At 48.6% G+C, this 23,410-nt stretch overlaps 1 protein-coding gene across 1 annotated transcript in view; it reads right to left on the bottom strand.

Moving 5' to 3' along the window:
• Positions 1-23,410, bottom strand: part of LOC119377023 (transcription factor RFX3-like) — a 258,351-nt gene that overhangs the window by 138,056 nt on the left and 96,885 nt on the right.

Below are 23,410 nucleotides of genomic sequence, written 5' to 3'. Positions count from 1 at the left end.
CATGCATGACCACACACCTTTATTACTAATATTACCGATTCCTCAAAATTCAAGTTGCAATGGTGCCTACTACCGAAATCCGTCAGCCATCGCGGATGGATCTAACAATTACTGAACAGTCAATAACAAGCCCCTTTCCGACAGCAACACTTGAGAGGCAACCGCCGCAGTCACTTCCCCTACATCCTACCATTCCAGACAAAATACCCAATGATGTAAAGCAATTCAACCAGTGCGCTTAAAATATGTTGCCAATATCACTGCTCACCCCTTTTGACATGTAATTAACATTTTATTGATGCATTTCCATCTGAATTAAAAAGAGCCAAAATAGTTCCTGTATTTAAAAGAAGGTGATAGGGGATTGATTTCTAATTATTGCCCTATTGCAATACTGTTCGTGTTCAGCAAAGTTACAGAGAAATGCTTTGAAAAAACGTCTAACAAAGTACTTAACAAAATCTTACATTCTTTGTGCCACGCCTGTCTTTCGTGCAGGCTGCTTTACCGATCTTGCATTTCTTTCATTCACTGATAAGATTGCGCCTTACATTGACACAGGTGACTACACTCGAAAAGTGTCGAACTCCCGAAAGCATTTCAATAAATCCTTCATAATATTTCAATTACTAAATTAAATCCAGTCAGTGCAGTATGACCTGCATTGTCTTTTATTCACAGTTACTTAACTAACATAGAACAGGCTTGTTGGTATTTCTAATCATCTTTATAACTTTAAATTAATTGATAGGGGAGTGCCTCAGGGATCAATACTAGGCCCTTTACTCTCCACTATTTACATTAATGACCTAACTTCCTGTCTTTTGCACTGTCAACCTCACTTATATGCGGATGACACCATGATTCTAACTGCTTGAACCTCATTTAGTAGTCTTACATCTATAAATAGTGATCTGGAAAATATAATTTGCTGATGTCGTCAAAATACATTAGAAATTAGCCCCAGTAAAAAAGTTTTCATGCTATTGCACCTTACTCAAAAGAAGCTCATTGAATTTCCAACTAAAATTGTCGATAATTACCCGATCAAGCCAATCATAGTCACTTTTTCAGGGAGAATCCTTCACTCAAAGTACATTTCCCATGTCTCGTAGTTCAAGCAAAAAATGCATAAGTATAACCTCGTTACAAACGGATCTGTTTACAACAGACATTCGGATATTACATACCAATTTGGGGCGTTATGCCGACCTCCGCATTTGTTCCATGATTGAGCTTCGTTTATAACGGATCTGGTACAACGGACATTCGGATATAATTGACTAAAATGTCAGGCCAGCAAGGTGCTCAGGACTCCTTAGAGCGGACTTTTCTACCACGGACATACCAAATTCAATAACTTCCGACTTCAATCATTGCTTAGCATACTTTCGCGACGGGAACAGAGCGCCGTGGATATCGACGTACCGATTTAAGAACGAAGGCTGCCGATCTCCGATCTGTCAATGATCAGCTATGCCTAGCTGTAGCGACCAAAAATCGGTGCGCAGCGTGCTTGGTGTTGCGTTTTGGGACGCTGACCGCGCGAAATTGCTGCTGTCACCGCTTCCCGAGCGGTCGCTGCAAGGTGACCTTGGCCGTGCCGATGTGCAAAATTCCCATCCGCGGTTCTGAGGAGCCAGCGGGCGATGCGATTCGTTGCTTGCGACGAAGGACATCGTGGCTCTTCGCTTTCGCATGTCCGCTAGCGCGATGTTCTTGCCCGCAAAGTTCAGATTTGTCTCGTACATCGGCACCGTGAGCGGAGTTAGGCCTAGCCACGACATCGAGTACAAAGCTCGATTGCGATGTGCGTGGCCGCGGTGCCCGATGTTTCAAAGTATGTCATGCTCGACTGCGAGTACAAAGAGTTGTCTCGCGGTGGTCTCCGTCGTAAGCTCCGAAGTGCTGATAAGAAGAACCTCTAACAGCGGGTCCACCGAGTCAACGCTATTACAGTTGCACGTCTGCGATGTTCCACGCACGTCTGCGGTTCGCGACGAGTGCGGCGCGCTATCGTAATCTGATGATTGAGCTTCCGCTTGCAGCTGCCAAACTAAAGCGTTCTAAATTATCGTCGACCCGTGAACACAGAACGAGTGCGAACGCGTCACTAGGTAAGTAGCGCAACTTTCGACAGCCACGACCTCGCGACGCCAAGCAGCAGACGACGATCCCGAAGCGAGCATCACGGCAGAAGCAGCCAATCAGAGGCCTTGAATTGAACTTCAAACATGTGCTTTTTGTATGCTTATTACTGAGATGGAGGAGCTAGCTGAAACGGAGGACTTGAACACGGAGAAATTCTCTTAAGACGCCCAAAATGGTGGCGCTCAGTTGCGCCGTTGCCGAACTATAATATTGAAAAACGCTTTTTTTTTGTTTGCTATTTCCGCAATTTTCCCAAGTCGGCAGACGCAAAAAAAAGAATTATACCACTCCGACGTAGTTTTCAGTGAAGATATTTTGGAATCAGATAGAAAATGAGCTACAGACTGAAAATGCGATTTTCTAAAAATTGCATTTTTTTGGGTCCCTCGTAAAAATAAGACCATGTTTGTGACTCGTAATTCTCTCCGGCTATAACAGACCCATTCAGCGCTTACATAAGTCTGTTGTAACAGTACTTGGATTTTACATACTCCCTTTACAACAGACCAAAATCCTTTTCACTATGAAGGTCTGTTGTAACGAGATTATACTGTACGACATGCGAATGCTTATCAAAGCGTGTCCATACTTTAGACTGAATAACACACTTTCTCTGTATTATGCCTTCACAAGGGTGGTAATTTGGGCTAGTTGGTTGTTCATGATTGTGACAAACAGTGCAAAAACAACGGACGAACACAGACGAATGAGTGCCAATATAAGCCAGGAAACTTGGCTTATTGCTGTTCTCGGCGCGGGTGTGTTCCGATGTATGTCAAGTCGTGTGTCGTTTCCAGAAACGGAAAAGATCACACGTGAGCTTTAGAGATAATCTTAATAAGAATTCTTGTGGGCGAGTTGGTGAGTCCTTGACATCTTTGATTTTTGCGCTACGAAAGACGAACACAAGAGACAGGACAGGCGCCTGTCCTGTGTCTTCTCTCATGTGTTCGTCTTTCGTAGTGCAAAAATCAAGATGTTGAGCAAGCTGAACTGATTGTTAAGCTTGGTGATCAGAGTGTAAGCAACCTTTCAATCGTTCTTTTCATAAAGAGGAGAAATTTCTGCACATGATGCGATTCTCTGTTCCCTGTGATATGTCAGAGCTATAAATTGCGTGTTTCTAAAAAAATCTAGTTGGAAGTAAGCGCTCGTTTGTCTCTACGTGTTCGGCTGTTTTTTTTTGCATTGTTTTCTTACGATTACGATTATGCCTTCATTCGCAGTCACTTCAACTACTGCACTGCGTCCTGGGGTAACACATATAGCGCTCATCTAGCTCTTTTACAATATTCAACACCAGGCCATCTGCATTATTACTTTTCAGACACCGTGATATAGTGCATCTACTCTTTCTATTGCAATGCAAGCATTTGCCAAAGTGGATGCAAGCCAGAACGCATATGCTTCTTTCTCTCTTGCCTTGTTCCCTCTTTTTTTTCTGTTATATATTCCAAGCACAAAATAAATGCTTGTCTTTCGCCTACTGATGCCGACCAGTTCAGTCTCCAGCAGCGTCTTTGCCATCAGAGTAACACTTTCGCAGGAGCATTGCATTCTAACCATTCATAACAATTTACATGGTACTAGTCCTTGTTTACAATTCTTTACTAAAACATTTCCTTTAGAAGCCCTGAACCATCCATAGGTCGAAATTTAGTTGTGTTTTGAGATGGTGTCGTAATAGCATCGTTGTACTGATGTCCTACGAACGTCCGGTATTTCCATCGCTCACAAACAAGCAACAGAGGAAAATAACACAGTCTTTTGATGCTAAATATAAATGTTTTGGGTGAGTTCTGCCTTCAGTTCCCCTTTTGTTTATTTGTGCATTTCGTTTCTGAATTTTCGTGCCGAAATTGCATATAACGAAAACCCGTCTGTAATGAATTTTTTTCGGGAATTTGTCGATTTCGTTATATCCAGGTTTCATTACTGAAAAGCAACTTGCGGAGATTTCATTAAACCCTGTGTGTGAAATGGAGCGATACCCTTTGCCAGTCAGACGACATTTTGGTGAACTTGCGATGTGGAGAAAAATTCAGTACCCTGGATTTGCGAGATGCTTACAACCAGATTGCATTGGATGAGAACTCTCGAAGGCTGGCTGTCATAAACAAACATAAAGGGTTGCTTTGTTACAACTGGTTGCCTTTTGAAATGGCGTCGGCACCGGCAATATTTTGGAGAACTATGAGTCCATACTGCAAGGAATGCCTGGGGTGAAAGTGTACTTGGACGACATTTTGATAGTGGAAACTGCTGATAAGCCATATACAAAGCTTCAAGAGGCGTTGCAAAAATTCAGAGAACACGGCATTAAACTTTGCGCTGACAAGATCAACGCGGCAGGATTACACCCAACGGAAAAGAATGCAGAGGCTGTCAGACTTGCTCCAGCCTCTTGGAATGTTATGGAGCTGAGATCATTTTTGGGTATGCTGACTTTTACAACATGTTTTTAACAAACCTTTCAACCATACTGGCACCCCTGTACCGCCTTTGGAAAAGACAACCCAGTGATCATGGGGAACACTAGAGAAGGATGTATTTGAAAAAGTTAAAGAGGCATTGTGTACCGCACCAGTAATAACCCCTTTAGACCCGTCGAATGAGCTGTTTTTAGAATGCCACGCTTCACTTTACAGTGCAGGAGCGGCTCTCTTTCTTGAATGGATGGAGAGTATAGACCAATAAGATTTCTGTCGCAAATGACCTCGACTGAGAAAAATTACTCCCGGATTGAGCGAGATGCGCTGCCTTTGGACTATGGCGTCACATGGTTTCGTGACTATCTACTTGGAAGAGAGTTCAATCTACTGACCGATCATCAGCTCTTGCCGGGTCTTTTAAAGGCATACAAGACAACCCCTTCTATGGCAGCAGATTGGATACAGAGAAGGGCTATCACGCTAGGTGCCTATAGGTACCGGTTGCAGCATAAACCTGGTAGACTTTTGTACAACGCCAAGCATTAAGCCGCTTACCCATACCCTTACAGCATGCATCGGAACTGGAGGATGTCACGGCAGTCATTGGCAGGACGTCGCTGCCGTGCCAAATAAACAGTTGTAAGCACTAACGGCAGCAGACGACCTTATCTCCAAGCATGCAAATACACAGCAGTGGTTGGCCACGGGGCATCAAAGAGGACGGTGAGCTCTCTCAGAAAATTATCAGAAGCTGTCCATAAAAAACGACTTGTGCTGGGGTCGTTGCGTGGTACAGTCGAAGCCGCTTATAACGAACTCATAAGTGTCCCGAAAAGTGGTCGCTATATCAGTAGTTCGTTGTATATGGACTCGCCTTTAAAAACGTGCACTCAGCGGCCAAGCCGTTTTTTTTTCTGTGCACTTTTATTAAAGTGCTAACAAAACAACCCCTCCGGTGACAAGCCAAGCCTTTTCGCGTTGTGAAGCAACGTCCGCTACGTGCTCACGAGTGAATTACCCGCCTTTCAATGAACTGACTCCGTTTCACCGAAGCGCGGTACTGCCACGTGGAGCTGATCATCCATGGCTAGTTGCGTGCAGCGCGTCGCCTACTCTGCTCGCGGAGTCACTGCCGGGCCACTTGCTGTATGCCGTATGCACGCGCCTGTACGTTCTTGTGCCTGCTTCACTCCAGACCGTGCACGGGTGCAGCGAGTAGCCTGTTTGTTCAACGCGGCGAAAACAAGCATTTTGCAAGCAACACGCACTCTACGTCTCCGCAATGCTCTCGCGGGCCCTGCACGACGATGCGCGGCGCACTTGAGTTGTCACCTAGTCAGACACGCAGTATTCGCTCGCTGTCAGTGCATCCGTTTTCGGTGCCCGTGCCACGCAACAACAGCGAGCTACTTTCATTTCTACAAAGCAACGCGCACTTAAAAGCGGTCGCCGACGACACGGCGGCGGCGAACTTGCGAACGGCAGCATGGCGCGCTTGTACCGCCGTCAATCCGCACAGTGTACGGCGTACGCCACACGTGCAGCCGAGCTGATATCTACAGTGACTGTGATATAAGGTTGTCAGCTATAAGTCATAACTGCACGTTCATAGATGGCCACCACCTCGCCTTCGCTCTTTTCTGATGCTTATCCGTGAAGGCATCGCCGCAATCGCGCGGAAGTCGTTATCACGATCGACCGTCTCTGCCGTTACCGAAAAGACTGACGACTTTTTGCGGCACATTGTGGCGTGGACGAGTTTAGGGACGCAGTGAACCTTTATGCGATGGAAAGTTATTGCGGTTATCACTTCTTGCATTTATGCCTTCTTGCGTTCCAAGGCACTGTTTGGTTCATCGTAGGTGGTCGGAGCTGCAGAGAACGGCGTCAGGAAAGGTTACTGTGCGAAAGCTGACCGCAAGGCTTCATGCTGCCTCTATTTTTTTTTTTCCTCACTGCCATTCTGCCACTGAAGAAAAAGGCTGAAAAGTGAGCGACCTCGCTCGCAGTGCCCGAGATCTGCGTGCGGTGCTCGCCGATGAGGGATATCTTAGTCGCAAGTAAACTGGAGCAGGGCACGCGCGAGCGCGCCCCCCTCTCATGCTTTACAAGGCCTGTTTTAACTTTCTTTTGCTTCGTATGCGCCATATTTTTACCGCGACCACGTCTGAAGTGTTCGTGTAAAAGTAGGAGGCTTTGAAAAATGTTCGCTTTATGTGGACGCAGCTTCAATGGTTAGCATTGGAAAATCGTAAGTGCACCCAAATATGGTCGTTATTACCGATGAATCGTATACGTGGGATCATTATAAGTGGGTTTGACTGTAGCACCTACGGCCGCCCGCCAGAAGTTTCTCATGCTACTGCATAACTCCCATCAGGGAGTGTCGTCAATGAAGGCTAGAGCAAGATCAATATTTTGGTGGCCTGTGTTGAAGCAGGACATCTAACGCGTCGCCGCCAACTGTAATAACTGCGTTCAAGCACTGCCTATGCCACCAGCACAAACCCCTGTAAACTGGACGGAGACGGGCGAAAGGTGGTCACAGATTCATGTTGACTTTGCGGGGCTACTGTGTGGCAAGATGGTGTTAATTGTGGTGGACTTACATAGCAAATGCAATGAGGCTGTGCTGGTAGCACATGCCAATTCCCATAGTACCGTCGAGGCCCTGAGAACAATGTTTGCCCAGTGTGGTATACCACGCACGGTGGTGTCAGATAATGGAACGCCTTTCCTGGGCCTGGAATTCTGTCACTTCGTGGAGTGCAATGGCATCATACATATTAGAACATCTCCCCATCTCCCACAGAGCAATGGGCTGGCTGAGCGCGCGGTGCAGACTGTAAAGGACGGATTAAAGAAGATCAAAAATGCTGAGTTGATGACCTCCCTGGCTTGCGTGCTGTGTAACTATAGAAATACTACTGAACAATCCGAACTTTCACCTTCGGAAAGTTTTGGACTACCAGTTATGCACAAGGCTGGACTTGTCTTTTCCTCCCAGGAAGCACCACAGCGTCTCGGGCAAACCGACTGAAGACACCGACTGGAATTTCGCCTCCGGTCAATCCGTCTAGGTGCGAAACTATGGAAGCGGGGAAAAGTGGACGCCAGGAAGGGTCAGGGCCATGACCGGTGCTCGACTTTTGGAAGTGGAGACTGAGGCAGGGATAGTCCATCGCCACATGGACCAAGTACATTCGGTAACCGGCGCTGCCTGACAACAAAGAAACAACCGAAGACATCAAGGACGCGTCATCGGAAGCATGAACTACGATGCTCAAGGAGAACAAAAGACCGGTGGATCGTTGTGGTTACTAAAACGGAACAAGCGTTGCAAAGCAAGCGTTTGCCGAAGCGGACGCAAGCCAGAACGTGCATGCTTCTTTCTCTTTTGCCCTTCCCCCTTTCTTTCTGGTATAAGTTCCAAGCGCAAATAAACACTTGTCCTCCGCCTAGTGACGCCGACCAGTTCATGTCTCCAGCCGCGTCTTTGCCGTCAGTGTAACACTTTTGCAAGAGCATTGCATTCTAACCATTCAAACTAATTTTAACATGGTAGTCCTTGTTTACAGTTCCCTTCACTCAAACATTTCCTTTAAAGGGCCCCTAAACCATCCATAGGTCGAAATTTAGTTCTGTTTTAAAACGGTGTCATAATAGCGGAGCTACACGCGTTTGAGGATCCAAAAGCGGCCCTCGCTTGCTTTGTTCTTTCCTTTGCTATGCTCCACTCATCAGCTTGTCTCTCCACCCCGCTGAGTACACCTCCTAGCACGTCAAGGAGGAAGAGCAGCGAACAGGTTCTTTTGTGGAACCAGACTCCAATGTTCACATCACAGCTAACGCTGGGTACTATCAAAAGGCCCGGAGAGGAGAAGGAATTGTTTCTTGGAACTTGTGGCGAACCTGGGGCTTGTAGCACGGCTGTGTTTGGGATTGTTGATCTTGACGACATTCTGAACTCGATGTGCACGTTTACTTGAAATGTTAAAGAATTATCGGAGGTGGTTTCGGGGCCCTTAATAAATTTTAACTGAGAACAACTCACTAATAAAAAAAAAAGTCACAGTTTCGCCACAACGGCGAAGCAATGAATGCGATAGCAACAAATTGGAATGTAACGCAAAGAACGGAAAGCAGCTCGAAATTGCCAGTGCGCTGCTCAAGCCCAAAGGACGCACGAAAAGAATGCACACAGGACGAGCACGAACTATCATGCGTTACAGCTTGACACTTGAAGCGCGCTCATCACACATAAAGCAGGACGCACGAACGAACTAATGTACATACAGGATGAGCGCGAACTAACTGTCACAGTTGTTACTTATTTCTGTTTGAACAGCGCGCTCCTTTTGCAAACACGGCCGCTGCAGCGAACGAAGGGCCTTCGTACACTCTATGACTTTAGCGCGGACATCGCGGGGAAAGCACAAGACATACCCCCCCTCATTCCTCAAGATAAGCACGCGCAGGTGACCACGCCCTGTAGGGTGAAAAGCATCGTCGTTCGCAGGAGCGGGGCGACAACCTTTAAAGCGCGCCCCCGCGCACTTCGCGCCATCTTGCTGGTGACCAAGAAAGCATGCTGAAGTAAATGGTGTATATAATAAATAGCTAGCCGTAAGCAGGCTGAAAGATGTATTTCTCGTGGCCTAGCTGTCTAACGCCGCGCGCTGCCGAGCGAAAGGTCGCCCCTTCGATTCCTCGCTTTAGAACAACATATTTTTGTACATTATTTTTTTTTTGTGGCTTATATATATTATATATATATATACTGCCACGTGCGTTTCTTATTATCACTTTTGCTGTACTTGGTTTTCGCCCACAAAGACTGTCAGCAACGCTCAGCGCAAACCGCGCGTCACTGTTCGAGATGCTTCGCGATTATTGTAGATAGTTTTGTTAAGATTGCGTGCAAGACGCGAACTCGAGCTTATTCTAGAACTTGCGCGACAACCAGTGATAATGCTGGAATATTCGATGGAACTTGTATAAATGCAGACACGCTTCACCGCTTGTCAGTTGATCGACGCTCGACACCCTGTTCGCTGCTATCAGCGTATCGCAGTAGTTTGACTTTCAGTTTCCCGGCCACAAGTTCAGCCAAATAAAGAATTTCATCTCTGACGTGCTGACTGCTGCCTTCGTTGACGTCACAACCACGTGACATCTGGCGGAGGTGCTGCTTCATGATCCGGACGCCACCGCGGGGCGCTGACCCAAGCCCAAGCCGCGACGAGTCAGAAGGGACTGCAGCCAAAGCACGGGCTCCTTCACGAAAAAGCCAGGCAGCCGCAGATCATAACATTGACCACAGCGACGATGACCGACCTCGTGCAGCCTGCACCGATCCGTCTTCGGCAGCCCAAGGAGCTACCAACCTTCCGCGGATCGTCGTTTGAAGACCCGGAAAGCTGACTCGAAGCCTACGACTGAGTCGCCCTTTTCAATGCCTGGACCAATGAAGACAAGCTACGGCATGTCTACTTCGCCTTGGGGACGCAGCTAGAACATGGTTCGAGAACCAAGAACGAACACTGACAACATGGGACGTTTTCCGCACCAGGTTCCTAGCAACATTCACCAGCATCGTTCGCAACGAGAGGGCCGAGGCTCTGCTCGAAACCCGCATGCAGCTGCCAAACGAAAACGTGGCACTTTTCGCAGAAGAAATGACAAGACTGTTCCGCCACGCAGACCTTGACATGCTCGAGGAGAAGAAAGTTCGCTTCCTCATGCGAGGAATCAAGCAGGAGCTGTTCATGGGACTGATCAGAAACCCATCCAGGACCATCCAAGAATTCCTAGCGGAGGCAACAACCATCGAGAAGACGCTCGAGATGCACACCCCAGTACAATCGCCGCGCATTTAAAGACAGCGCAGCTGCTCATGCCCTCGGCTCCGACGACTTGTGCGAGACGATCTGAGCAATCGTGCGAGAGGAGTTGAGAAAAATTCTACCTTCACCCAACCTCAAGTAAATTCCATCGGCGACGTCGTGCACCAGGAGATCCAGGAGTCACTGGGCGCACCTCAGCTAGCAGAGCCGCAGCCGCAAGCTATGAGCTATGCTGCTGCAGCGCGCCATCATGCTCCTCCTCCACGCCCACGCCAAGACGCCACACCGCCCCAGTACTGTCGCCAGACGCCGCTGCCGCCACAGACGCCCTACCGTCCGCCTGTCGGCCAGCGTTATGCGCCAACGAACACCGACGTTTGGCGCGCCCCTGACAACCACCCGCTCTGCTACCACTGCGGGGAAGCCAGCCACACGTACCGCCACTGCCAGTACCGACAGACGTGAACCAGACAGACTCTTGACGACGAAACTTCGCGCACCGAAGATCTGACAATGCGACATGGAAGCAGTGGAACAAACCGACGCAGCCGTGATCCGACGCCACGACCTAAGCGCAACGCTAGGCGACGAACTAGTGAGCTCTACGTTCTGATCGACGGCCACAACGTGACCGCTCTCGTCGATACTGGAGCCGACTATTCCGTCATCAGTGGGCTGTTCGCCGCAAAGTTGAAGAAAGTTAGGACTGCTTGGGAAGGCCCCGAAATCCAGACTGCTGGAGGCCATTTAAATAACGCCGTCTGGAGTCTGCACAGCAAGAGTCACCATCAATAATCGCACTTATCCTGCGAGCTTCGTAATCTTGCAACATTGCTGCAGGGATGCCATACTTGGCATGGACTTCTTAAACCATCACGGCGCCGTCATTGACGTAAGAACCATATCGATAACTCTATCGTCGGAGAAAGCGACACTGCCGGATACGAGCCCATGTCAACATGCCCTGAACGTGCTCGAAGATCAAGTCACCATTCCGCCTAGATCCAGTGTCATAATTCCCGTCGGCACCGTAAAGGCTGAAGACATCGAAGGTGTCAACGAGAGCTATCAGCGTTTGCTGCTAGACCATCACATTTGCGTCGCCAGAGGCATTGCTCGGCTGCATGAAGGAAAAGGAAGCGTGATAACGAACTTCAGCCAAGAATAGAAACACCTGAGCAGGGGCACGACGATTAGGTACATCGAAGAAATCTTGGCGGTCAGCGATGCATTTGCCTTTTTAGATTCTCACGAAGCTACAACGACGACCCCAATGCCTGAGCCATTCTTCGACGTAAACCCAAGCCTTCCCGCTCGCCAGCAGCAACAGCAACAGCAACAGCTCCGATGCCTTCTGAAGGAATACAAGGACTGTTTCTCGTCGTCATCGCGGGTCCGGCAAACGCCCCTTGCTAAACACCGTATCATAACAGAAGAAAATGCATGACCACTTCGTCAGAGTCCCTACCGGGTTTCGACGCGAGAGCAGGAGGCCGTTAAGAAACAAGTTGATGAAATGCTACGCGATGACATCATCAGCCGTCTAAGAGTCCGTGGGCGTCTCCCGTAGTGTTAGTGAGTAAGAAGGATGGAACCTTAAGTTTCTGCGTCGATTATCGTCGCCTGAACAAATCACGAAGAACGTGTACCCTCTTCCACGGATAGAAGATGCCCTGGATCGACTCCACAACGCGAAGTACTTTTCGTTGATGGACCTCAAGACCGGCTACTGGCAAATCGAAGTCGACGAGAGAGACCGAGAAAAGGTTGCATTTATAACATCGGACAGCCTGTTCGTCATGCCCTTCTGTCTTTGCTCGGCACCTGTGATTTTCCAACGTGTTATGGACACAGTGCTGGCTGGCTTGAAGTGGCAGACGTGCCTCCTGTACTTGGACGACGTCGTCGTGTTTGCCTCAAGGTTCGACGAACACCTCTGGCACCTTGAAGCTGTACTTCCAAGCGATCATGACCTCCGGGCTCACCTTGAAGCCTGAAAAGTGGCGCTTCGCGTACGAGGAGCTCTTTTTGGGTCATGTGATCAGCAGGGATGGTGTTCGCCCAGACCCGTGGAAAACTGCTGCCATCACTGCCTTACCACTGCCCACCGACAAGAAGGCCGTACGCCGATTTCTCGGCTTGTGCGCCTATTACAGATGCTTCATAAAGGAATTTCCACGGATCGCCGAGCCACTAACTCACCTCACGAAGACCGATGTGGAATTCAAGTGGGGAAGGGCGCAAGTTGAGGCATTTCAAGAACTGAAACGACGCCTGCAGACGCCTGTAACACTAGCGCATTTCGACGAATACGCCGATACAGAAATCCACATCGACGCAAGCAGCGTAGGACTCAGCACCGTCCTTGTGCAGAGGACTGACGGACAGGAAAAGGTTATCAGCTATGCTAGCCGGTCGCTGTCCAAGGCGGAAGCCAACTATTCCACAACCGAAAAGGAGTGCCTTGCCATCATCTGGGCTGCATCCAAGCTTCGCCCCTACATCTACGGCAGACCCTTCAAAGTTGTGAGCGACCACCACGCCTTGTGTTAGCTAGCTAACTTGAAAGACCCTTCAGGTCGCCTCACACGGTGGAGCCTAAGACTTCAAGAATTCGACATAACCGTCGTTTACAAGTGCGGAAGAAAACACTCCGACGCTGATTGCCTGTCTCGCGGCCCCGTCGACCCACAGCCGCAGGACGACCTGGAGAATAACTGTTTCTTGGGAACCATAAGTGCCGACGACTTTGGTGAACGACAGAGGGCGGACCCCGAACTCGGGGGTCTTATGGAATACCTCGAGGGCAGGATCGCCGTTGTTCCGAAGGTATTCAAGCGAGGACTGGCGTTGTTTATGTTGCAAGATGGCGTTCTGAAAAAAAAACTTCTCGCCACTTCGAGCCAACTACCTTCTCGTGGTGCCCTCAGCATTACGACCAGAAGTCCTCCAGGCCCTACACGATGATCCGACGGCTGGACACCTCGGTGTTTCCCGCATGCTCGCAAGAATACAAGAAAGGTATTATTGGCCGCGCCTTGCCGCCGATGTCGCTCGCTACATAAGGACATGCCGAGACTGTCAGCGACGCAAGACACCGCCGACAAGACCAGCAGGCTTTCTTCAGCCAATCGAACCTTCTCACCAACCATTCCAGCAAATCGGGATCGTCATGAGTAAAGGGGCACGTGGCGTGTGCCGGATGGCGGAATGCGTTGATGGTGCGCGGGCAACGAAAAAGTACCCGACGGTGTGCACTCCCGCCACGTCCGCGCACGCCATTGGCTGGAGAAGGAGCGTGCCACGCGACCTGAGCTGAGGTGAGAGACCCCAGAAGAACAGATTGTCATTGTTCGGTGGAGTTGGGGAAGAGCAAGGTGGTGCAAGCCAGCGTCGCGCCCGCGACGAGAGCAGCAGGGCCCAGTTCTGGAGGCAGCATTGCGAGAGGTTCGGGAGGTGGCCATCGACCTTGATGTCAACCGATCGAGGCTTCCTGGACTCGCGGAAGCCTCATCACAGCAGTTCTCGGGACACCTGCGGCACTACCTCAGCTCGACAAGACGACGGCAACGCACCGACAATCCCCGGAGAGCCACGTCGGCAGTTTGTTCCAGTGGCATTGAGGAGAGGCCGAGAGGTAGGCCTACCCAGGTGAAACCAATGTTCTCCACGAGGAACGAAGCATCGGCGAGGAGGATGATCAGTGAGGCATCTGATCATCGACGACAACTCTGAGGCGTTGACAGGAGCTTCAACGATGGGACAGGGCGTCGACTTGGGCTCCGAATTGAGGCATCGAACAACATGAACCGTAAGAACATTCGATTCGCATAGCGACAGACTGAGGCACCATAGTGGCCAGACTTCCGAGTCAGGAGGAGCTCAGCGTAGCTCGAATGCTTTGTGATGTTAGGGAGTGCACTTAGTATTTTCGCACTTGTTACTTTTTATTGTAAATTTTGAGTGTGTTAATTTTTGTTTGCCGTGGTGTGTGATATAAAGTGTGTTTGGCGTGCCACCACGGTCTCCCGACTCTCTCTCTCCCAATTCCACTCTGCATTGCAAGCGCTCCCGAGATACGTGACAGGCATGGACCTACTGGGGCCGTTCCCAACGTCGACTTCCGGAAATAAATGGATCGTCGTAGCTATTGACTACCTCACGCGCTACGCCGAAACAAGGGCCCTGCCCAAAGGCAGCGCCGCCGAGGTAGCAAAGTTTTTCGTGGAGAACATCGGCCTTCGTCATGGCGCCCCAGAGGTACTTGTCACCGATAGAGGTACGACCTTTACTGCTGACCTAACTCAGGCGATCTTGGAATACAGCCACACAAGCCACTGCCGGACCACCGCGTACCACGCACAGACCAACGGCCTGACCAAGCATCTAAACAAGACCATCGCCGACACGCTGGCCATGTACGTCGACGTCAAACAAAGTCATGGGACGCCATCCTTCCGTACGTGGCCTTCGCGTACAACACGACCGTACAAAAAACGATGCAGATGACGCCATACAAGTTGGTCTACTAACGGAGCCTGGCAACGACGCTCGACGCCATGTTACCAAACATGCCGAACAGCACGCCGAAGAAGCACGACAGCTCACCCGCCTACGGATCAAGAACCAGCAGACGACTGACAGCTGCCACTACAACCTTCAACGATGCCACATGGAATACCAACCCGGTGACCGTGTATGGATATGGACGCCAATACGCCGACGGGGACTTAGAAGCTTCTTCGACGATACTTCGGACCGTACAGGGTACTTCGACGCCTCGGCGCACTCGACTACGAGGTTGTCTCTGACGGCATTACGAACTCTCAGCGGCGTCGTGCGCGACCTGAAAACGTTCCATGTCGTGTGCCTCAAGCCATATTATGCGCGTTAGCGAATCTGAGGACTGTAATTTTGCTTTATTATTGTACTTTCTTGCTTGTGCTTATTGTACTCTCTTGCTTTATTCTTGTTATTTATTGTTGCATGCATTGGCCACCCCCCCCCCCCCCCCCAACCCACCCCCGTGTTCTGTTTTCATCAGGACGATGCTTTTTCAGAGGGGCATTGCCACGTGCGTTTCTTATGATCACTTTTGCTGTACTCGGTTTTCGCCCCAATGACTGCCAGCAACGCTCAGCGCAAACCGCGCCTCATTGTTCGAGATGCTTCGCGATTATTGTAGATAGTTTTGTTAATTGCGCGCAAAACACGAACACTCGAGCTTATTCTAGAACTTGCGCGACAACCAGCGATAACGCTGGAATATTCGACGGCCCATGTATAAATGCAGACCACTTCACCACTTGTCAGTTGATCAACGGTCGATGCCCTGTTCGCCGCTATCAGTGTATTGGTGTAGTTTGACTTTCAGTTTCCCGGCCACAAGTTCGGCCAAATAAAGAGTTTAATCTTTGACGTGCTGACTGCTGCCTTCGTCAACGTCATGACCATGTGACAGAATATACATACATACACATACATACATACATATAGACACACGGCCCTGACGGCGTCGACGGCAAAAACCAGCCGAGAGTGTCCATATAATTGCTATCGCAATAATAAAACTCGATTTGCATCAGCTAACAACTTCTTGTTATCTAAAATTAAAACTAATCATGGTACACTCACTTCTCTATTCACAGCGATGTGAACAGTATTCCAATGTGACATACAGCTGTCTAGGAGTATAGGTAGTTTCGAGAAGCAATTATTTTCGTACTTTAACTAATCCGATGTAATTCAGACTGTTCTACCTGCTCTATTTCGTTGTCAGTCATTACGTTTCTTCAATTTTAATCGTATTTAAATTCAGTCGTTTTCATGTGTCTGAACTTGTTGCAATTTCGCTGCATTGCGACACTTCACTTTGCCTTATTTGTCTATTATTAATCTCAACTATTTTCCTGCTTCCTATATCCAGTGAAACCTCATTACCATGTACCTGCTGGGAACGCGGCATAACTCCGTACTAAATGATAGTACGCATTAACACTTTCGTGAGCGCGCCTATTTCCATCGATAGTATGTTATCGATGACTTCAAGTTCAAGTTCGGCACTCTCTGAGCGGTTCTGGACAGCTAACGCAATACAAAGGGTAAAATAACATGTCTTTTATCAGTTTTGTTTGCGAGTTTCCTTCTTCCACTGCGGGGAGATTTTAAAGCTCGTTCGCAGTCGGGTAGGTGAGCGCTCGTGTTTCAGACTTTTCGTCGACGTTGCCGAGGGTGCCCACAGAAACGGGAAGGCGTATTTCGACGGATCATTCCAATTAATCTGAGCGGGAATCTCTGGATGCTGGTAGCAGCACAGACACGGCCGATGACTTCAATTCGCCAGGCTTCAGTACGGATGGCGAAAGTGCGTCAAACCTCTCCGGAACATCAGAAGCTATCCGCCGGTAAGTTTCGTCTTCTCCTCGGGTCGTTTTTGGTCCCGTTTTGGCCCGCAGTAACTTTTCCTGATCGACGGGCAGCTGAAGATATCCCATTGCGCTGCTCCCGGTCACAAGGCTCGCACACACGAAAAAGACACGATGCAGCTATATTCAGCGTACAAATAGGCTTCTCTTGTCGTGCACTTCCATAATCAAATGGCTCATCACAATTTGCACTTCACTGGGAACAGATGCAACGCGCACAGGTCATACATGAACCAACACGAGCGGACCACAAAATGTGCTCGGCCGCCATTGTGTGATGGCGATGACAATGCACTGACCCCCGGGGCCCGACCGGAGTGCGCCGCAAACCTGGTTTCGCTTTCGTACTCGATTGTAATGCACAGACAATCCCCTACTCTTTTTGTTGCTTTCTTTGGTGTCAAAGCCCACACCCCCACCCACAGGCTGGGGGTGAGGGGGATACCAGCTTCATCCGCTGAACGTTCTTTTTCGCACCTTCCGCGTCACGATTTGCTTCTCGTCGTTGCTCCGGGAAGCGCTTTTTTTTGCTTTTTCTCGGTCGCCTGAATGCCTCACCAAGACTGCAGTGTTCGTTTCGCAGAATCGCCAGCGTTGTCGATCACCGCGAAAGTTCATCTTAACAGAAGAGTACAGTTGGGCGGTTTGTCTTAAGCAAATTTTTTTTTTGCATTGAGTCTATGGGAAACCAAACAAACGGTTATCTGTCGTTCGGCATAAGCGGGAATTCGTCTTAACCGAGTTCGTCTTAACAGGAGTTCACTGTAGTAGTATGTATGTAGCCAGCTCTAGTTTAATGAAGTGCTCACTAGATGGCGTTTCATGTATTTCTTAACTATTTGCTGGAAAGGAAAGAGGAAGCCAAAAAGTTGGTGGAACAAGGAAATCCGGGAAGCGATCGAGAAGCGGCGTGAAGCATCACGGAATCATAGAAGGGCAAAAAAGGACAAGTGACCGCAGGACGAAGTCAACGAAATATGGGAAATATATCTAGAGAAAAAATCCATTGTACAGAAATTGCTCGAGGCAAAAATTAAAGGCGAAAGTGAACGCTGGGTGACAGAGATTCACGAAAAAAAGGAGGCCGCACCTAGGATATTTTGGAGCCACATGAAGGCGCCAGGTAGGAAGTCTGTCACAACGCAACAACATATTCTAGATGAAGGAGGAAATCAATTGGAAGGGTACGAAGCGCTAGGTTACATTCGAAAGGTAACAGCCGATTCGTTTAAAAAGAGCGTCCAGGGGATTTCCCGGTGAGTAAAAGTGTGGCGGAGAGAGCAACCGAGGAAAAGCTAGTGCTGGAGAATTTCAATTGGAAAAAGGTTGAAGGAAAAATTCCAAAGCGCACTGCCGCGGGTTTAGATGGGATTCTCGTTAGCCTCATTAACGAACTAGGAAATAGCACTAAAGAAGCACTGCTGAAAGCTGTAGAAAAATGCTTAAAGGACAGGCAAATACCGGATAGTTGGCGAAAAGGTAGAATGAACTTCATCTATAAAGGCAAGGGGAAAAGGGTAATATTCGCTCGTATAGACTACTAACCATTACATCGGTACTATACAGGCTGGCGATGCAAGCAGTAAAAATGAAAATAGAAAAGTGGGCAGAACACAACGATATTTGGGACAACTCCAGAATGGATTTCGAGTCGACAGGCGGTTAGACGATAACCTGTTTGTTCTCACTCAGTGTATAGAAATATCTAAAATAGAAAATAGGCCCTTGTACATGGCTTTTCTAGACATCACTGGGGCGTACGACAACGTTAATCAGGAAATTTTGTGGGATATATTGAAAGGAATGGGCATAGGCGACGACTGTATACAGCTTTTGAGGGAGATATACCGAGAAAATACAGTTTGCGTAGAATGGGAAGGAATGAGTAGCAAAGAGAACGTTGAGATTAGCAAGGGGCTGAGACAGGGATGTCCTTTGTCCCCGCTGTTATTCATGCTGTACATGGTGAATATGGAAAAAGCGCTAGAAGGTAGCAACTTTGGTTTTAATCTGTCACACAAACAGGGCGGCGTGATGATTGAGCAGAAGCTTCCAGGATTATTTTATGATGACGATACTGTCTTATTTGCTGACAGTCGAGAGGATATACAGCAGCTGGCGGATATATGCGCAAGGGAAGGGGAAGCTCTAGGACTAGGATTTAGTGTAACAAAATGTGGATTGATGGTATTCAATGACCCTTGTGATCAGGCGGTGTCAATACAGGGCCAAGAAATACCGAGGGTGAGCGAATACAAGTACCTCGGAGTATGGATAAATGAGGGTGACAGGTACATGGAGGTACAGGAAAAAGCCTCGGCAGCAAAAGGAAAGAGGAATGCTGCAATAATGAAGCACAGAGCATTGTGGGGATACAAAAGGTACGAGGTGCTTCGAGGTCTGTGGAAAGATGTAATGGTTCCGGGGCTTACTTTTGGGAACTCAGTGGTGTGCATGAGGGCAGAGGTGCATTCGGGAATGGATATAAATCAAAGGACTGTGGGACGCCTCGCGTTGGGTGCTCACGGGAAGACGACAAATGAGGCTGTAAAGGGCGATATGGGACGGGCAGGTTTTGAGGCGAGGGAGGCTCAGAGCAAAATAAGGTACGAAGAAAGGCTAAGGAAATGAAGGAGAGTAGATGGGCAGAGAAGGTGTTCCATTACTTGCATAGGAAGAGCGTGGACACACAGTGGAGAAAAAGAACTAGGAGGCTCACTAGTAAATATACGGCTGGTAGTGTAAGCAGTATGTCAACAAAGAGCGTTAAGCGGAAAGTCAGAGAGGCGGAGAGGATTTACTGGATGGCAGCTATGGAGAAAAAACCGGCTTTGAGTAACTACCGAAAGGGCAAAAATGAAATAAGGAGGAGGCATTTTACGACAATTCAATGGGAAGCGCTTTACTGTTTGAAGCGAGATCGGGTTGCCTTAGAACGGGTAGTTATAAAACGAGATTCAGTAAAGAAGAAGAACAATGCACGTGCTGCGGGGAAGATCAGGAAACGGCGGAGCATGTTCTGATTGAATGTGGAGACATCCACCCAGGTGTACGTTTGGGCACGAGCCTACATGATGCCTTGGGTTTTAGAGACAATGGAAAGCTGAACACACCCGCGACTGAAATAAGTAAGAGACGGTTAGAGTATTGGTGGCAGAAAACTAGAGAGAAAGGACAAAATAAATATTGGAAAAAAATAAGGACATTCTGCCGTAAAGGGCAGAGAACGGAGCTGAAAACTTAAGTGTTTTTTTTTTCTTCTGGAGTAAAATAGTTTTAAGGGGGGACATGGTTTTTAGAGATAACATAGGTTATTTCTTGGCCAAATTAGATGAAACTGCACTGCTTTGTTCAGTTTTTTTAGCTTTATTTAACTATCCAGTTATATTTTACACAGGTCAATTATTTCCAGAGATAATTAGTAATCTCATTCTATTGCTTGCTGAAACAATAAAAAATTATCTATGCAACATAACATCATTATAAACCCATATATAGATACCAGAAAGCCTAAGGAGAGCAACGCTGCAAGCTGATTGGAAATCGAACAACTACTTCTCAATTTACAGCACTAATGAGTTCATGGCCTACACCTAGCCAAAAACAAGAAATTTTAAACTAATATAAAAAAAAATTGGAATTGCAGATTGAAAATCTGCTTGCAGCATTGCTTTTTATGCACATTTAGCTAGGTTGTGCAAAAAGAATTGTAGCTCTAGCTGTCCTAGGTCGACTTTTACAGAAGAAGCAAACAAGGGAAGCGGCCAAAATCCATGTTTTGAGAAAATGAGCAAAAAAGGTTAAAACTTTATTTAGCATTACAGAATGAAAATATCAAAGGCACACATACTTTTAGTGACTAATATGCACCAGGCATATAATCAGACTGATTGTTAGCATGAGCATGCCTTTTTTTCAAGTTCTGCTGCAACGAGGCCGCTTATCAGTTCAATGACGGTACCGACGCCAATATGCGACGAGTGTCCGCGCGTCATCCACGATCCGTTTTATGACACGGCGATGTTTCCCGGGTTGTCCACGTTGAGTTCCGCGTAGATATCGCGAACCGAACTCGCGCACTCACTCATGAGTTTCGAGGCAGCAAGAGTAGCGGCAGGTGTTAGCTTCTTCTTCACGTACGCCTGCCACGTTTTCGTGTGGAGGCCGCGACGCGATATGTTCATCATTGCAATATGTCGTTAGAAGCAGTCTGCCTGTTGCCAGTAGCCTGCATTGGGCGGGTGGCGAGCACGTTTACTGTGAATGGATTTATTTTCTGCTGTCCGTCGACGCGCGGCGAACTCCACTTTGACGACCCGTCACCGCAGTTCACACACTAGCTCAAGCTTGACGGCAAGGCCGTATTCCCGCTCGCCTCTAGTGATCTCGGTGTCTCCGTTGTAAATCTTGCACTTTAAATGCGATATTATCAAAGCATTTACCGCCTCCAAGTCCAGGATGGTGAAGGTCGTTTTATCAGATGGGGACCCGCAGCGTCCGCGCGTTTAGCGATAAGGCTGCGCTTCCGTTCCGTCGCCGCAACAGATGAAATCTCTTGCAGCTTCACTTCTGCCTTCTTCTTCTTGTCTTCTATCTGTTGGGGCTGCAGAATTTGTGTGTCGTGACGCACACGGCCGCTTTCCGCGACGTTGTCGGCAACTGACGGGCTCGTAGGACTAGCGTCCGTTAGGCCTACCGCGCTGGCGTCGACGGCCGCTGCGAGTTCGTCATCCTCGTTGTTCTGGGTCGTTGCGGGGCGCTTCCTGAAGTTCTCGGCTAGCAATCGCCTCACCCGCTTTCCGAATTTGTGTTTGGTGCGGAACTTCTTGATGACAGGACCCATAGCTGTAGGCAGTCGACAACACCAGGACAAAAAATGGCGCACGCTCACGCGTGTCTCGGCCATAGACGTCCGACTCTGCCCAGGCGGCGCTGCGAAAAACACCGCCACCAGCGCCCATCGTAGCCCTGGCACTAACTGGGTAGTGCAAAGAGAGCCGCCCGCAAGCGAATGTGCATAGGCCGCAATATAACCCTCCTCTTTCGTTGGTGTCGAGGCGCGGTTTCCTTAAAATCAAGGACCTGGAAAGCTTCTTCCGCCAATCCACGCTTCAGAAACAAAGGAAGCTGATCAAGCGAACTGCGAGTACAATGTAAAATAAGTTTTAGTTATTCCCGCGCGCTGCAACTCGCAAGTACAAGCGAGCATCACACGACACCGAGTTCGAGGCAAGCCCGCCGACATACGTTCCTAGAGCCTAAATGCGTCAAAATCGGGTATATACGTATGCCACAGCGATAAAGTGCCTACATACACGATCAATTTACTTAGCTATGCATCTTACGATCAGTGGTGCAAAACTCGGTTTATCAGGGGCGAATGGCTCCGGCGATTTTCGCCTTTTCAGTTGCATTCTCCCTTAATTCATCTCTCGCTTCCTGTGCATTGGAGTGTTTTATTACGCATCCTCAAATGGTCTCTTGATGGTCGTCTTCCGTTGTATGTACTGCAAATGGGGATACGTGCGTGTCCACTTTCGCGGGGTACAACCAAAGGCAAAACCGTGGCCTCCGAGATAGCTACAGCAACCGCGGAGGACACGGGCGAAACAAACCTGAAGGGGGTCACGCCCAACATTCTGCGATTTACTTGTATGACGCACGTGGCTGTGTTGTGACGACCAACTCGTCGTGGTGTGCGTATCACGCGTCTCCAGTCTGCCTCTAGCTGCTCACATCGTGTTACACGACAAGCACCGCGGTCAGAGCCTCTGCTGAGCTTCATAGTCAAGGTTACCACGGTTTTGCATCAGGGCTACGCAAAACAACAGCAGAGCCACACATTCATGCCATCGGCTGTGGAGAACGCGGATACTTCGCTTACCCAACACGCCCGCAACGGCCCGTATCCAGCGCTCTCGCCTTTCTTCTTCGTACGACAACTATTGAAATCGGTAAACTGAACGTTGTTATTCAGTCTTTTACGTCCGTGGCAATTCACAACGCAACAGTGCGTCTTTTGCGGAGCTTCTTCGTAGCGTGCGGAGGGCTCTCGTCTGCTGCTGTTTTCGCCGTCGTTCAGGCGAGTGATTCAGCAAGCACTTCACGACGGCTCGGTGGCGCGTCCGACTAGCGGAGAGCAATTCACAGCTCTCGCTCTGAGTGCTAAATGCGCAAACACACGCGATATTAAGCTCAATCGTTGTTTCGCACTCGCTAGTTGCACCTGATCCATAGCAAACTGTGCGAGAGAGTCGGTCTATGCACTACTCAATACTTTTCCGACAGGTAGCGCCACATCTTGGAAACTCCAGAGTCTGACGTCTATAGAGTTAATATACTTACTCTAGAGGAAAAGCTGGGCCGCGAGACCGCTAACCACAAGAGCGCTGACATCTTGGAACGTTGTCATTCTTGCCATCACATTTCAATCCTAAAAAAGCCTTTGCACAATTAAAAACGCGCGGATATTGTTTCATGTTATTTGAACACTTTTACGACAGAACACGACGGCTATTTATGGAATTTACTGTGCGCGGAAAGGAGCGTTTGCAGG

This window comes from Rhipicephalus sanguineus, unplaced genomic scaffold, assembly GCF_013339695.2.
Source record: "Rhipicephalus sanguineus isolate Rsan-2018 unplaced genomic scaffold, BIME_Rsan_1.4 Seq320, whole genome shotgun sequence".
In the NCBI taxonomy this organism is placed as follows: Eukaryota; Metazoa; Arthropoda; class Arachnida; order Ixodida; family Ixodidae; genus Rhipicephalus; species Rhipicephalus sanguineus.
This window is presented reverse-complemented; position numbering and strand designations above follow the sequence as displayed.